Source organism: Dermochelys coriacea, chromosome 13 (genome assembly GCF_009764565.3).
Source record: "Dermochelys coriacea isolate rDerCor1 chromosome 13, rDerCor1.pri.v4, whole genome shotgun sequence".
Classification (NCBI taxonomy): Eukaryota; Metazoa; Chordata; order Testudines; family Dermochelyidae; genus Dermochelys; species Dermochelys coriacea.
The window spans coordinates 16,946,553-16,960,556 of record NC_050080.1 but is presented as its reverse complement, the minus strand read 5'-3'; the positions used below and the strand labels follow the sequence as shown (position 1 = coordinate 16,960,556).

Below are 14,004 nucleotides of genomic sequence, written 5' to 3'. Positions count from 1 at the left end.
ATTCTCTTGGCCTCTGTCCATTTCACTTTACTTCCCCTCCACCTCCTTCCTAAGTCAGAATTGCTGCCTAGCTAATGGTGATCAGATCCTACCCTCCGATCAGATCCTACTCTCAATCACTCGCAGAAAGAATAGCAAAGATTTACAGGGAAAAGGGCTGGATGAGATTCTAAAATCATAGCAGAAAATCAAAGAGGGTCAGAGTCTGCCACCCTTATTCACATTGAGTAGCACTCCCCCCATAACTAGTCACATTGATTTTAATGGGGCAATTTTAATGGGGCAGTAAGTGTACTGTCCAGTATGACAAGCATGGCAGAATTAAACAAAATCTCACTTACCCTTTGGACTACTGGGGGTGGGCACAATCATCTCTATAGACTATATACACCCAATATGAACCACAACCCCCTGGAGATCCCTCTGCTATTTCCCTCCACTATCCCTCCCAGCTGCTAAACCATCCTGCAGCTAGCTTTAGGAGGCCATGACTCAATGTGCCCATTGATGGAACCCCTGCAGAAGGCAGTTGAGGGGGTGTGACAGAGAACTGGGCAAGAACTGCTGAGCCAGCCCTCTGTCACACCAGCTCCAATTAAGGGAGGTAAATTGGAGCTGGCTAGAGAAACTTGCACCTGATTGACAAGAGGGAAACAGCTGCCAGTCCAATTAGTCTGGGGTTGCATAAAAGCCTCAGAGAAAGGAAACCATAGGGGAAGCCAGAGAGTGGAAGGAGAGTGGTTGTGCTTCCTTCCTGGCTGTAGGACTGAGAAGCCCTTAGGGCTGAAACCCCCAACTGTATGTGGTGAGAAGGTGGTGGGATTGTGTGCTGTAAGTAAACTGCACTAGTGATTGCTGAGCCTGAAGGTCTCTAAGTGGCTTTTGGAGCAGAGCTGAGGCAGAAGCAAAGGGGGTCCTGCTATGCCCTGTTATGGGGGCACATGGGAAATGCATGCAAAGAGGGTTTTGGGGGGGTTATGTCAAGTGGGGAGTGGGTTGGTGCTAGCTGAGAATTTTTGCCAAAATATTTTCCATTGAAAAATGCATACTTGTCAAAACCCAAACTTTTCATGAGAGGGTGGGAGCTGACAAATGTCTCAATGTTGGGGGTGGGGTGAATTTTTTCTTTGAAAATGAAAAATTCTAGTGTTCCAGCTAAGAATTCCTTTTGTTTAGAAACTTAAGCTAACTTCAAGTTTTTTATTAAATTAAAGTTGGTCAAAATTGAAATTGTTTCAGTGGATCCAAATGAATACTTTCCCCCAGACTTTTTTGGTTTGAAAATTATTCTGAGATTTTGACTTGACTTGGAATGAAACGTCACAAATTTTCACGGGACAGAGAACTGTTGCCTGCCCCATTCTAGGATGTGGGACACATTGCAGTGTAGCTTCTGGGTTCAATTAAACTGAATCTGGCTCATTGCAAAAGTTCTTTCTTCTGTTTCTCTGATTTCTAGTTCTCTCCCTATTGCTTTTCTCTATCCCCAAAGTTATCTTTTTAGAGATGGTTAGACCCAGAAGACCGGATACAAGCCTGCCTTGAACTTCATTGGCGTTTGGATCCAAATTTCACAGCTTGAGCCCATCTCTAGGGTTTTTGTGTCTTCTCTGCTTCCTTTCCCTTGCTGTCTATTTCTCTGTGATCCACTGCCTGTATGTTCTGTCTATATACCCGTCTGCTCCTGTATCTTTATATCACTGTCCACCCCACGACAACCCATCTAGAGCCGTTCTGGCCGGTGCACTCGTTTTCTAGTGGATTGAAACTAACCAGACTGTTTCCTAGCCAAAGATCAGAATCTCCTCCCTTTCCAGTCTCCCTTGCAGCCCTGGTCAGCCTCTTTTCCCAGCTTTGACACTGATGTACAGGCAACTGATGTGGTAGAGCTAGGTGACTGTTGGAGCCAGGATCACTTTCTCTGGCCCCTTAGTACAACAGTGCTGAGCTGGGGCAATGTCACCACCTGGCCTCTCATCTCTAATATTGTATTATCTCACTCTTGTCTCCCACACTGTACTGCCCTTGTGCTCTGCAGACATCTCTTGAGACGGGGTCATGCTGGGACTTCTAGAAGTGTGTGTATGTGTGTGGGCAGGTTGCACATGCTTTTAGGAGGTACAGCATGCCTTTCCCCACCCAGAAACTGATGCAGGGTTGGGGGTTACCTGGCCATGCCACATGTAGTTATGCAGACATTTTCTCTGAGTCCTTCAAGTTTGTGCTCAAGGAGCCCAAGCACCAGAGGGTGTGCAGGGATTCATGCAAGGGCCACCAGAGTGCAGCCCAAAGTGGGGGCCACATGCCCTGGGGCCCTGTGCAGTGACCTACTGCCAGCATGGAAACTGTCCCCCACAGAAAGTCAGTTGTTGCTTTGGTTGAAGCCAACATCAATGAATAAAAAGATGAAGGCTCAATTGAGCTCCCTGCTCATCTTCTCTTCTACACCCCCCCCCCCAGAAAATTTTTGGCTGCCTCTGTCTGCGTCAGATAAATATCCCTGTGAAAACCGTAATGTTTAACATCCCCCTCTTATTATCTTGCTGGCATCCACGGGCTCCTGTAGGGATTGAAGCCAGGCCTCAGCCACTTCTTTCACTTCATTCTTCGGCCCACTAACTGCGTGTCAGCAGCACTTAAGAGCATTTTTGAAACGCAGCCTGATCCAGGTCTTTGGAGAAGGGATCGCTCCAACTCGGATCCGTTCTTTGCCACTGGAGGGATGAGGAGAGAAGACAGGCCAGGTGCTCTCCTGCCCCTGAGAAAGCTGCAAGGCTTCAGTGGTAGGAACCTTCCATCCATTTGCAAAGCTGTTAAAGCAACATTAGTCTAAATGCCCTTTCTAGTCTGACAGGCTGATAATAACATGGTGTATGAAGGCGGCTGGAGGAGAATGCACTCAGGTTTCTTTTTGCTGCAGAAATGGTTTCTTTCAAGAGTCCCGGCAAGGAGCTCTTGGCACAGTAAATGTCATGATTTTTCATCCGAACTCCATGCTGACAGAAAACAGCCCTGCAGAGCCTGTGGGACATGCACTTGATTGCTGAGGTGTGGGAGAATTTGCACCAAAAGGGAAAGCAATGTTTATATATGAGAGAGCCCTTCTAGCCTCAAAGGCTGGGGGAGAATGGAGATTGGGCACTATCGACTGAGTAAGGGAGAGGCTGAGCAGAAGAGATGAGCAAACCAGTTTGGATGAAATGTGTCCCCTCACCACCACCAAAATTCAGTGCCACAGGGAGATATGGCCTAGTGGAGCAGGATACAGCAGACATTGACCTGCTGAGTGACCTTGGACAAGTCACTTCACTACCCCATGCCTCAGTTTCCCCATCTGCAAAATGGGGCTACTGATGCTGACATTTGTAAAGTAGTTTGAAATCAAGGGATGAAACTGCTGTATAAGAATTGGATATTATTATTATCCACTCCCAAATCCTGACTGCGTCTTTTGGACAACCACAGAATAGCCTGCCCCTCAATAATCTATCCCAGATCTTATGCTGCGCCCAGTTTTTGCTGGCACAGGACTTTGGGAGTTTAGTAGATGCTTTGCAGATGCCTGTGCAGGCCATATGTACTCAGGAAAAACTCTGTTAGGGTTCTCTTGGCTTTGACACAAGTAGCTCCCAGCCCTCTGCATGTAAGTGGCACCCAATCAAAACTAAACATCATTGGGTGTGTTTTTGTTTTTGTTTTTTGTGAGGCCTAGCTCAAGTTTGGCTAGATATTTTCCCCCTGCTAGTATTTACCATTGTTCATGCCTCCTTGAGCCTGCAGGGTCTACCTGTGGGGGAGGGGGACAGCCCCAAAACCCCATGCTGAGGCTGGCTGGGGCCAAAGGAAGGAGAGTTGGAAATCTCTCTGGAGACTGATTTCAGAGTAGCAGCCGTGTTAGTCTGTATTCACAAAAAGAAAAGGAGTACTTGTGGCACCTTAGAGACTAACAGATTTATTTGAGCATAAGCTTTGAAATGCATCCGATGAAGCGAGCTGTAGCTCACGAAAGCTTATGCTCTAATAAATTTGTTAGTCTCTAAGGTGCCACAAGTACTCCTTTTTTTTTTTTTTTTTTTTTTTTTTTTTTTCCCTCTGGAGACTGTGGCTTTTCAGCAGACTCCAGGGGTTTGGCTTTTTGGAATAAGCAGCTGAATTTGGGAGTATTTATCTGAGTCCAACCAAAGCTTTGAATGGCTCCCCCCCAAACACACGCCCCCCGCTGTCTGGAATCCTACCACAGGCCTGTCTCACAAACGTCCTACCGAGCCTTGCTTTTGACAGAAGGGTTTTGACTTGATTTTCCAGCCCCTTCCCCCCCCCTTTTTTAAAAATGCCCCTCTATGAAAGGTGCGTGTATGAAACCCATAGTCTGTGTGCAGGGTATTCAGTCGCGCAACCTGTCTGCCTTTAAAGGGCTGCTTGTGCAGCAAGGAGGGGACCACCAGCAGGATGGAGTTGCACCGCGCGAGGCTGTCTCCCCAGGCTTCGGACCCCCTACTGACACCATGTTCAGAGGAAATGTCTTTAACTAACCACACATTCCTTAACCTCACCAGCTGACCTTCAGCTCACTCAGTTCAGGCTCCTAAATGCTGACTGCTATTTCCCTGACGCAGCTCTGTCTGTGCTAGAGAAACTAGTGTGTAGTATAATGGTTGTTCACCAGGGGCTGGTACGGATTCATTCTGACATGTTCCTGGTTGGCCCATGTGGGTCAAACTAAAGCAGTTTTATAACCCACTTTGGCCCCAACCCTGCAGGCTGAGCTGAACAGCTGGGACGCAGACATAGCCCCACATAACAATCATCAATACAGTGGGCTGATTTGCTAGTGTAGATGGGGGCTGTCTTGTTTGCAGGAAAGCCTGGGGGGGGGTTGTTTTCTTTCCCACGGCATCAGATAATGAAACCGGTCATGCTGCAGTATCCCGTGCTCTGGCTCTTTCTCTTAGGCAGGGGCACTGGAACAATTTGTTGAATGGGGGTGCTGAGAGCCATTGAACCAAATTGTAAACCCTGTATATAACGGAAACTGCTTCAAGCCAGGGGTGTGACAGCAACCCCAGCACCCCTAGTTCCAGCACCTATGCTAGGAACCAAGAATTACAGAAGCACGTGAAAATTTTGCAGATCCAAATTACTTGGAGCAAGCAAAAGCAAGGGCTAGGTCCCATTTTATCAGAGCCTCCAACATTGGTGGGGGCGGGGGAAGTTGAGAGAAAGTTAAGCAAAGGATTTTGAAGGACCATAAAATGGTCTTTTGGAGGTAAAGGAGTAACACTTCAGGACCAGCTCTTCTCAAAAAGTTCTGTGGGCAAATTGACATGCAATTGCTGCAAGAATAGCTGGTCTGGGGAGAAACTTTCATTGTAGTGGAAGGAAGTTGGGGGTGGTTGCAGAGATCCAAGTCAAGATACTGGACTGCATGGGGCAGAACAGACTGTGGTGGACTTCCCCAGAGTATAGCAGGCTTTCATTGCAATCAAAATAATGTAGTTTTTAGATACAAGTGTTCCATGCCTTACTAAGAAGAATAACACTGCTAGTTATGTGCCCCATTACCTGATTTCCTTGTGCAGTAGCAGTGATTGTGAGTCTAAACTTAGGCAAGCATTTTGCACAGGTATTTTCATGCTTAACAGTTTTGCAAAACTGACCTAAGTGCACATCAGCAGAAGGGTCAGATACAAGTGTCCCGTGTCACTGCACAATCTATAACTGCAATGGAATGGAAAACTGCTTGCATGTACACAACTTCCTAGCCCTTGTAGAGTTGCTGTAAAACTGCTTACAATTAACATCTAGCCGTAAAAGGAGTTTTATTAATATGCATCTTGCACAACAGATGTATCTTTCTGCAATTTGACACTCCTGAATAAGCCAAATCACTGGCAGCTTCTCTTCCAGCATCTGCCCTGCTTTCTACTAAACTGTTTCTGCAACCAACATTTTATTGCTTCACTGACCAGAGCAGAACATCCAGAATCAAATGCTAATGATAGCTGTTCCTTTAACCAATAACAATCATAGATCCAGCATTAATCTTTACCAGTTCTTTGCCGATTCATAGGCAGGATGCAGAGGTGAAAGTAAGCCAGTACAGTCTGGTACAGCATACCGGCAAGAACCGGTACACAGCCAACCATACTGGCAGGGGGCAGTTTCCTCAAGCGGGCAATTTAAAAGGGCCTTGGGCTCCTGGCAGCCGCAGCTGGAGCCTTGGGCACTCTAAATTGCTGCCAGAGCCCCAGAGCTCCCAACTGCCACCGTAGCTACAGCTTCCATGGGGCTCCAGAGGTGATTTAAAGGTCCTGGGGCTGCTGCTACCGCAGCCAGAGCCCCTGGCCCTTTACATCGCCACCAGAGTCTCAGGCCTCCCAGCTGCCATCCCAGCTACCACTACCATGGGGCTTTGGCGGTGATTTAAAGGGCCCGGGGCTCCCGGCCACCACTACCAGAGCCCTGGGCCCTTTAAGTCGCTGCCAGGGCCCCAGGGTAGCGGCATTCTCATCTCTTCTCAATAAATACAACTATTCCAGAGCTTGTCCACAAGCCTGCTGCATAGTTGGAAGTACAGGCAGACAGTGTGGGGTCTGTGTTTTGGGAGTTAATTAAACATGCCTGGCACCTAGGTATGCTGGTAGTAGGTGGTCTGAAAAGATCTACATAAGTTGATATAGTAGCTAAACAGGAGGGAGCATGGGCCTATGGTGTGGGCACAAGATTGGCAGTTAAAGTAGGTGGGTTCTAGTCCTATCTCTGCTGTTGATATGTTGTGAGAGCTTGGGTAATTCACTTATGTCCATTTGTTGCAAAAGACTGAATACTCAGCAAACAGCATACACCAGGCACTGGGTTTAGAAACTTGGACCTTCAGCTCCAAACACCTATCATTCCTCTGACACATAAATCCAAAACTTTTCCAGTCCCATGTGTAGACCTTGCAGGCTGTCCCTGCCCTAACAGGTTGAATGAGAGCATTGTGGTATTATAAGGCAATGGAGGGGAAGCAAGAACACCTAGAAGAGGCTATGGAGGAGAGCCTTTCCAACCAACCCCCCTGTTTGCTCTCTGACTTGTGTGCTTCCTCTCTTTCTTCTTCAGCCTTTGCTGGTCGGTTATGAGGCTCATCTGGAAGAGGTGGTGATGGTCCTACCAATTGTTCCAATTCATTTCTGACATTTGAACCCGCCAGACGTATTACATCTGGAGCAACAGAGGCTGGAGGCAGAAGAAATAACAGTGTGGGTGAGACAGCTTTCTGTCTTGGATGATTGATGCAGGAACAACAGAGCTTGACTGTTTGATGGCCTCTGACTCACCCGTACTGATGTGTCCTATACTGAGCAGGCATTTCTTGGGCTTGTGCAGGTCACTGAAAAACATGTGGTAAAGGCTGCAGCCCATCGCCTAGGTCAGAGAGGGGAACAAACACAGACTCTCTATGCTGTGCTGCCAATCAAGAGAGAGGTAAGGGAGTCATTGTCTACTGATGTCTTGTCTCAGGAGACCTCCATACCCACTATTTAGTCATAATGACCTTTAAAATGAGGCTGTAGAAGCCCATGGTTCTAATTAAATGGGACATTTTCCATAAATGAGGTATATTCTTATGTGTCCCAGCAAAACTGTGCTTTTATGTTCTGTCCATTTACACGTCTCCTTTCTCCTTTGCCTCCAGGTTGGATTCATACCATAGCATGCTGCATTTCATGAGTAACACAAGTTCTTCAGACATATTAAAGGAAACAAGATCTGCAGTCACTTCAGGAGACCACAGAAAATGCTTCATTATTTCCTTTTATAGGTAGAAATGGGCCTGAGCAAACCCCCTCGATTTGAAGTCTCTTGTTCTTTGGCATATTTGAATTCCAGATCCAGATGCAAGTTTTTTGTGGCTAATACCCACTCCTACTTACATTGATCATTTTCTTAACATCTGATGCATCTTTAATATGTATAATCAAACATGTCCTAAAACATCACCATGGCTTTGGGGGACACCAGCGAGAAATGTACCTTCTTGAAAGGAATATTTTACTGTGTTTTGTGGGCAGAAATAAGACAACTACCCTTTTCAAAACAGGCAGAAGCAAAATATCTAATCTTTCAGTTGCATCCATCACTGTAGTATCTGTCATCTAACGTTATGCTCGGTCATCAGCAATCTGGTGAAAGCATGCAGTGTAACTCCAGTCCCCCACATTCAAGATTATCTTCCCCAAATTCCACAGTAGCCCTGTCTTTCTGTTCAGTCTTAGACTATAGGGATTTTGAGTTTTCCTATCATGCTTTTCTGCAGTGACCTCCTTAAAGAGTCATGGGGGCAAGAAGAACATTGTTTGTCAAAATATTCAAACCAGCCCTGTGCATGTGTCAAAAAGACATATTTCTTTCACTTGGTTTCAGCTGCCAGGAGAGGTTCCTTTTGCTCATCAAAGAGCACCCTTTACCCATAACATTTCAGGCTAAGTGTCAGCTAACAAGTCCCCGTTTGGGACCTTAGCTGCTGGGATTTCCAGTAAAAGAGTGGGATTTTTCCCTAGCTGCTGCTGCTCCCAAGGATGCTCACAGAGACCTCCCATCTCCCCTAGCAGCCTCCCTCCTGTCCTGGGATTTTATGAAGCAGAGTTAAGAATCAGTTCAGTTAATCCACACTACGCCATCACAGAATCCGCTCCGGCACAGAGCCCAGGCTAGGAAATGTAAATACAGTGGGCAGCAGTAGGAACAAGAAGGGAAATCCGTGCGGGGAGGGGGCATTTAATTGGTATATTCAATACACTGAGAGATGAGTAGCAGGGCCTAAAATAACCCTCCCTATCTTACACTCCATTGCTTGGGAGGTGGGGGAGATGAAGGCACAAGAACCAAGATTCACAAACTCTGAAATACCCATAGTTCTAAGGAAACTTCTAACAATCTGTTTTCCCCACCTCAAAGAGTTCCCAAATGGCTTCCTAGCAGTTAGGGATAGCATAAATTACCAGCACTTGAGTGAACTAGCAAATGCCCTTATTAGCACCTAGGTGGTGGTGATGCTGGGCTGGTAAATTGAATCTTTGCAAATCAGGGTGGTGTTTGCCAGGTCTCCAGCCTATGTCAACACAGCTCTTTGAGTGAGGCCTCTCCTGACCTCTTAGCTGCAGGGCTAGAGGTGGATGCAGCTTGCTACGCAGCCTGGAATTTTCCAGCTTTTTTCTTCTTTTGGCCATTTAATGCTGTCTGAGAAGAGGCAGGGGGTAGGAGAGACAGAAGGAAAGAGAGAGACACTGAATCAGAAACAGACACAGAGGAAAAAGTAGAGTGCATAGTGAGAAAGAGAGGGAGAGCAATAGATAGTGATACAGAATGAGCACATGAGATAAATCCCATTTACGCATGGAAAACCAGCTCCTGGTAAAGGTGGGTTGAGGACACATAGGCCCAAATTCCCTGTTGGAGTAATCCTACTGACTGCCCTGGAATTACAGCAGAAGGGAAAATGGTTTACACTTGAGATCCAGATTTGAGGTTTCTGGCTCTTCCCATAATAGTGATGCAGCCAGGTACAAAGATCGGAGCAATATCCGAATCAAGATCCAGATGAGCCTAACCTAGTCCTTGGCTTTGGTTTGGACCTATGTTGACTTTCTGTTACACAGGTACGTGGAGTGGGCTTGTCAGAAGCACTTGGCATAGGCCTAACTCTGTTCTCATTGAAGTGAATGTGAGTTTTACCATTGGCTTCCATGAGGAGCAGAGAGAGGCCCCCACCAAGTGCTTCTGACAGTCCAGCCCGTGACAAATGAACGTTGACAATGTTTATATTCTTGTCTGGCAACCACAACCACCAGAACCTGCTCATTCCTGCAGCTGAGTATATGGGGCTCCCATTGACTTCAGTGGGAATGGTTCCCATGTACCTTCCGGGATAAGCGGGAGGGACCTTGCCAATGAGACCTGTAGCTGAATAGACAAAACAGTAAAAGAAAGAAAGAAGGCTGCCCAGGTCAGTTAGGAGAAGGTCTAACCTGCTCCTACTTATATGCTGTGTAGAGCAGATTTTCATATCATTTCATGGAAAAAGCAGAGCTACTTTGGGAATCACATGCAGATTATACAAAATTGCTGCCCTCCCTCCTAGAATCCAGTGTCAGGTATGTGAATGTTTAAATGGATTTTGTATATTCACAGTCCCTTGATTCAGTGCCCGTAAGAATCAGTTGGAAAGACTTCCCATTGACTTCAGTGGGTGCTGAATTGGCCCCAAAGACTTTAACATTAAAAGGCACCATTATCTTCTCTAGTCTGGCCTCCTATATAACACCAGCAATAAATTTCCACCAGTGATTCTTACTTACCAAAATAGGGCAAAGAAAGTAAAGGAAAGCCCCAGGGGGGAGAAATGGCCCATCCCTAGCAGCACCATGCACATATTTCCTCTGCTAAAATGTCAAGAAGGATTTGGTGTGGAAGCTAATGCAGGGATCCATGCATGAGTCTCACTGACCCTGACAGGGCATGGCAGGTCACATTTTCCTGGGGAGAGACTGCCTCTTTATAGCTCTCCAGTGTATCAGGCATAGGGAACTTTCCAGTGACAGGACCCCATCTGTGTTTACAGCAAGAATAATCTACTCATGCAAGGCTTAGATCTCTCTTCCAGGAACCTGGGCAGTGATGCAACAATACCCACCCTCCTTCACCTCAGCACTTTGTTGTCTGGAGTCTCCTTGAAGGCCGTAAAGTAAGCTAGTAGTTTTATTGCCTTTTCCCAGCATCAGTTCTGGTTTGCTATCACAGGGATTGAACTTATCTCCCATCCTGGCCTGTGAAGATCTGATGGTAAAAGAAACAAATGCACGAACAGTATTCATTGAAAAGTCTTTCTGCAAGGCATGACTGAGGAGCTTTGGCAGAGATGTGTGCAGGCTTGGCTAGAAGTGCATGGGGAGCTACAGGTGGGGACAGAGTACTTATGTTCCTCTACAAAAATTCAGTGTCACCAACCTAACTCAGCCAGTCACTGTGTGTCCCAGCACTGGCTAGAGCATGGCCAATATATTTCCAACGCTCGCTCGTATCTACGGCAAAAAGAATAGAGCAGGGGTGCATAAATACAATACATAGTGAGAACACTAGGGGGAGTTTAGCAAAGGAGTCACCACTGAAGAGAGAGGTAGAAGGCAGAGCTGGCTCAGTCTTGTACATTTGCTTGAATGAAGGATTAAGTTCAGTTCCTAGCTGAGCGCAGTTCCCACTTCTGGGGGCAGGAGAAAAGGGCCTGGGTTTACAGGTTCCGCAGCATCATCTCCATTAACTTCAGTGAGAGGTGCTGAGCACATGCAAAAGCTGAACTCTAAAAATCAAGCCATTTGTGTTTCAAAAAAGAACAGAAACAAGCCTCAAAATCCAGTCCTAACGCAGCAGAAGCCGACCCACATGTCACTGGTGCAAGTACGTTCTGGTGTGATTTGCTCCGGCTGTGGGGTAGTACACTAGTGACAAGAGATGGGGCAGAGCAGTATGTGGTGAGTCTGCATCTAAATGCAGACCCTCCCCAAAGCTCAGAGGATCTGGAGTCACGGCCAGGCCTCTTGCTGCTTGTGACAGTAATACAAAGCTGAGTAACTGCTCAAAATAACAGCGCCTATCCCCAAGGAGAGCTACCCGATCTCCACCCAATGTGGCTGGCATGAGCCTCTGTCGATTACCACTGAGCTGAATCCTATCAGGTGTCAAACTGCACTGAATCAATTAGCACCTCTTCTCTCCTCCCGGAGGAGCCAGCTCACCCCCAGGCTTTGAAAAGGGCTGCAGTCTGTTTATCTACAGTGGGAACCAGCAGAGCCAGGTGGCCCTGGTATGTCAGTAGCAGCTCCAGGAGGTGACGAGATGGAAACCTTGTTACACACAGCTCTCCTGAATGCAGCAATCTGCAGTGGAGATGAAAGACCTGCCATTTGCTCAGGTCACCATTTTATCACCTGCTCTTGGACTTCCTTGCAGGGTGAAGGAATTCTTTCCCATAGAAAGGATCAGTTTCCATTCTTCAAACAATAATGATGCATGCATGGTACCACAATAGGCAGCATAGAGACTCTTACTTCTAGGAGTGGGCTCAAACCTAAACCTCAGTGCTGACAAATTTGGATCCAGATCTGAACTTTGGCCATATTCTTACAATGGACAGAACCAAAATCCTGATCCAAACACCCCAAAGCTACGGGAAAGTTTGGATCTGGATATATAGCTGAACTTTGCGAACTTGGCTCCATGTCTAGTGTGAATTCAAATTCTAGACGTAGGTTTGAGGGTCAGTTTGTACTGGAGCTGAGCTGGTTTGCTCATTCCTATGATGAGTTGCCCTGGTAAATGTGATTTTGTGCTGGACAGCACCATGTCTGTTCAGCTGTCAAGGATTCAGACCACGTTTAACAATAAACAATAAGTAAATACTTGTATGGTTATAAACCATTTCTCTCAGAAGGGTAATGCTTATGTAATGCATGGCTCCTTGCTTCATGGGAGGCCATGGACTTAGAAAGATATCAGTCACAGAAGATGGATCATTGCCAAGGGGTCAAGTCTAGTTAGACTAAGTAGATTGTACGTTTTTGGGACAAGTTTAATATTTTACTCATTTGTGCAGCATCCATCACAATGGTGTCTTTAGGTGCTACCATAACATAAATAAATGTTGACAATAGCAACAACGATAATGTTGCTGCTGCTGGCCAGCCAGGAGTTTCCTAACAGCAGATGTATCTAATATTACATTGATACTACGCTAGAGGCCAAATCAGACAAGGTGTTAAGGGCTGGAAAATCATCCCCCCGTCCATCCCCCCAAAATACATTCTCCTCATGCTAGTGACAAGCGGTTTATAAATGGCAATAGGTAGCTGGCATTACAATGTACTGCTTGGTCAGCGTTTCGGGCTGATGCATTTATTGTGTTCTCCAAAATCTCATCTCTGTACATTGCCCAGGACTGGGCATTGGGATGGCGGGAGGGGGAAGGAGAGGGAAATGCCCTTCTCATTTTTCCAAAGTGATCACTCAGCCATTATTTACATTGCCACAAAGGGAGACAGATTTGTGAATGAGCCTGAGATCAGACTTGGCAAAAAGGAGGAAGTCTTTCATGAGTCACTTAGGAATCGAGTAACGCTGAACAAAGGCAGCTCCAGGCAGAGACAGACTGTTTACATTATACGCACAGGCACTATGGAGCCATATTGGCATGCTCTGGTTTGCTTGCTCTTTTTTGTTGTTGTTAGTTTCTTTTAGAAATAGCATGTAAGGATTTGGGAACATGAAAGAAGATATTGACTTTAAAGCCCACTGACTCAAGCCACTCCTTTAGCTGGGATTTTTAATGGCTAGGAGCAAACAGAAAGGGCCAGATTTTTAAGGCATTTAGGGCACACAATCACATGTGCATTTGCAGCATCACATTTGTATCATCTGCATTTGCACACTTGTCACTGTGCGTATGTATGTGGCTTAGATAATCCTGTTCTGGTTGCTTACACGTACAGCTCGGTGTGTGAATGGCACATGCAGTTGCTCACCTAAGCACTTTACAAATCTGGCCCAACATGTATTTATTTACTGGCTGTTTCTGTCATGTTCATTATGCACAGAAGCACAGACTCCTAGCAGTACAAGAAATGTCCATGCTTCCTAGCCTAAACAGGGTGAGGGCTTATCATTAGCATCGCACAGAGTTCCTGCTGCACCTGCCAACAGAGCAACAAAGGTCACTTGGAAACTGACCTCTGCAGCTGATTAATGCTCCCGCTTAACACCCTGGGTTGCTGTTCATGCGTTTCAGGGTGTGAGAGTCAGCGAATCTTCTGCAGGCACTTAGACAGCACTGATGGATCCATTTTCTAATGTGGGTGCCCCTCGTTAATTTCAAAAGTTGCCCAGGAGTGGTAGGATGCTTTACTGTCCAGAGCATGGGAGTAGGAATGCAAAGACCTGCGCTTAAGCAAGTCACATCACTGTTCTGTG

The 14,004-nt window shown here is 46.3% G+C and overlaps 1 long non-coding RNA gene across 2 annotated transcripts; it reads left to right on the top strand.

Annotated features, from left to right (window-relative positions):
• Positions 1 to 712: 712 nt before the first annotated feature.
• LOC119842011 lies at positions 713 to 10,086 on the top strand. 2 transcript variants are annotated; one of them, XR_005288657.2, is made up of 4 exons: positions 713 to 831; positions 7,105 to 7,248; positions 7,372 to 7,470; positions 7,682 to 10,086. It is a non-coding gene; the product is annotated as an uncharacterized LOC119842011 (long non-coding RNA). The 2 variants fall into 2 exon arrangements; XR_005288656.2 differs by having other exon boundaries at positions 7,105 to 7,470.
• Positions 10,087 to 14,004: the final 3,918 nt, after the last annotated feature.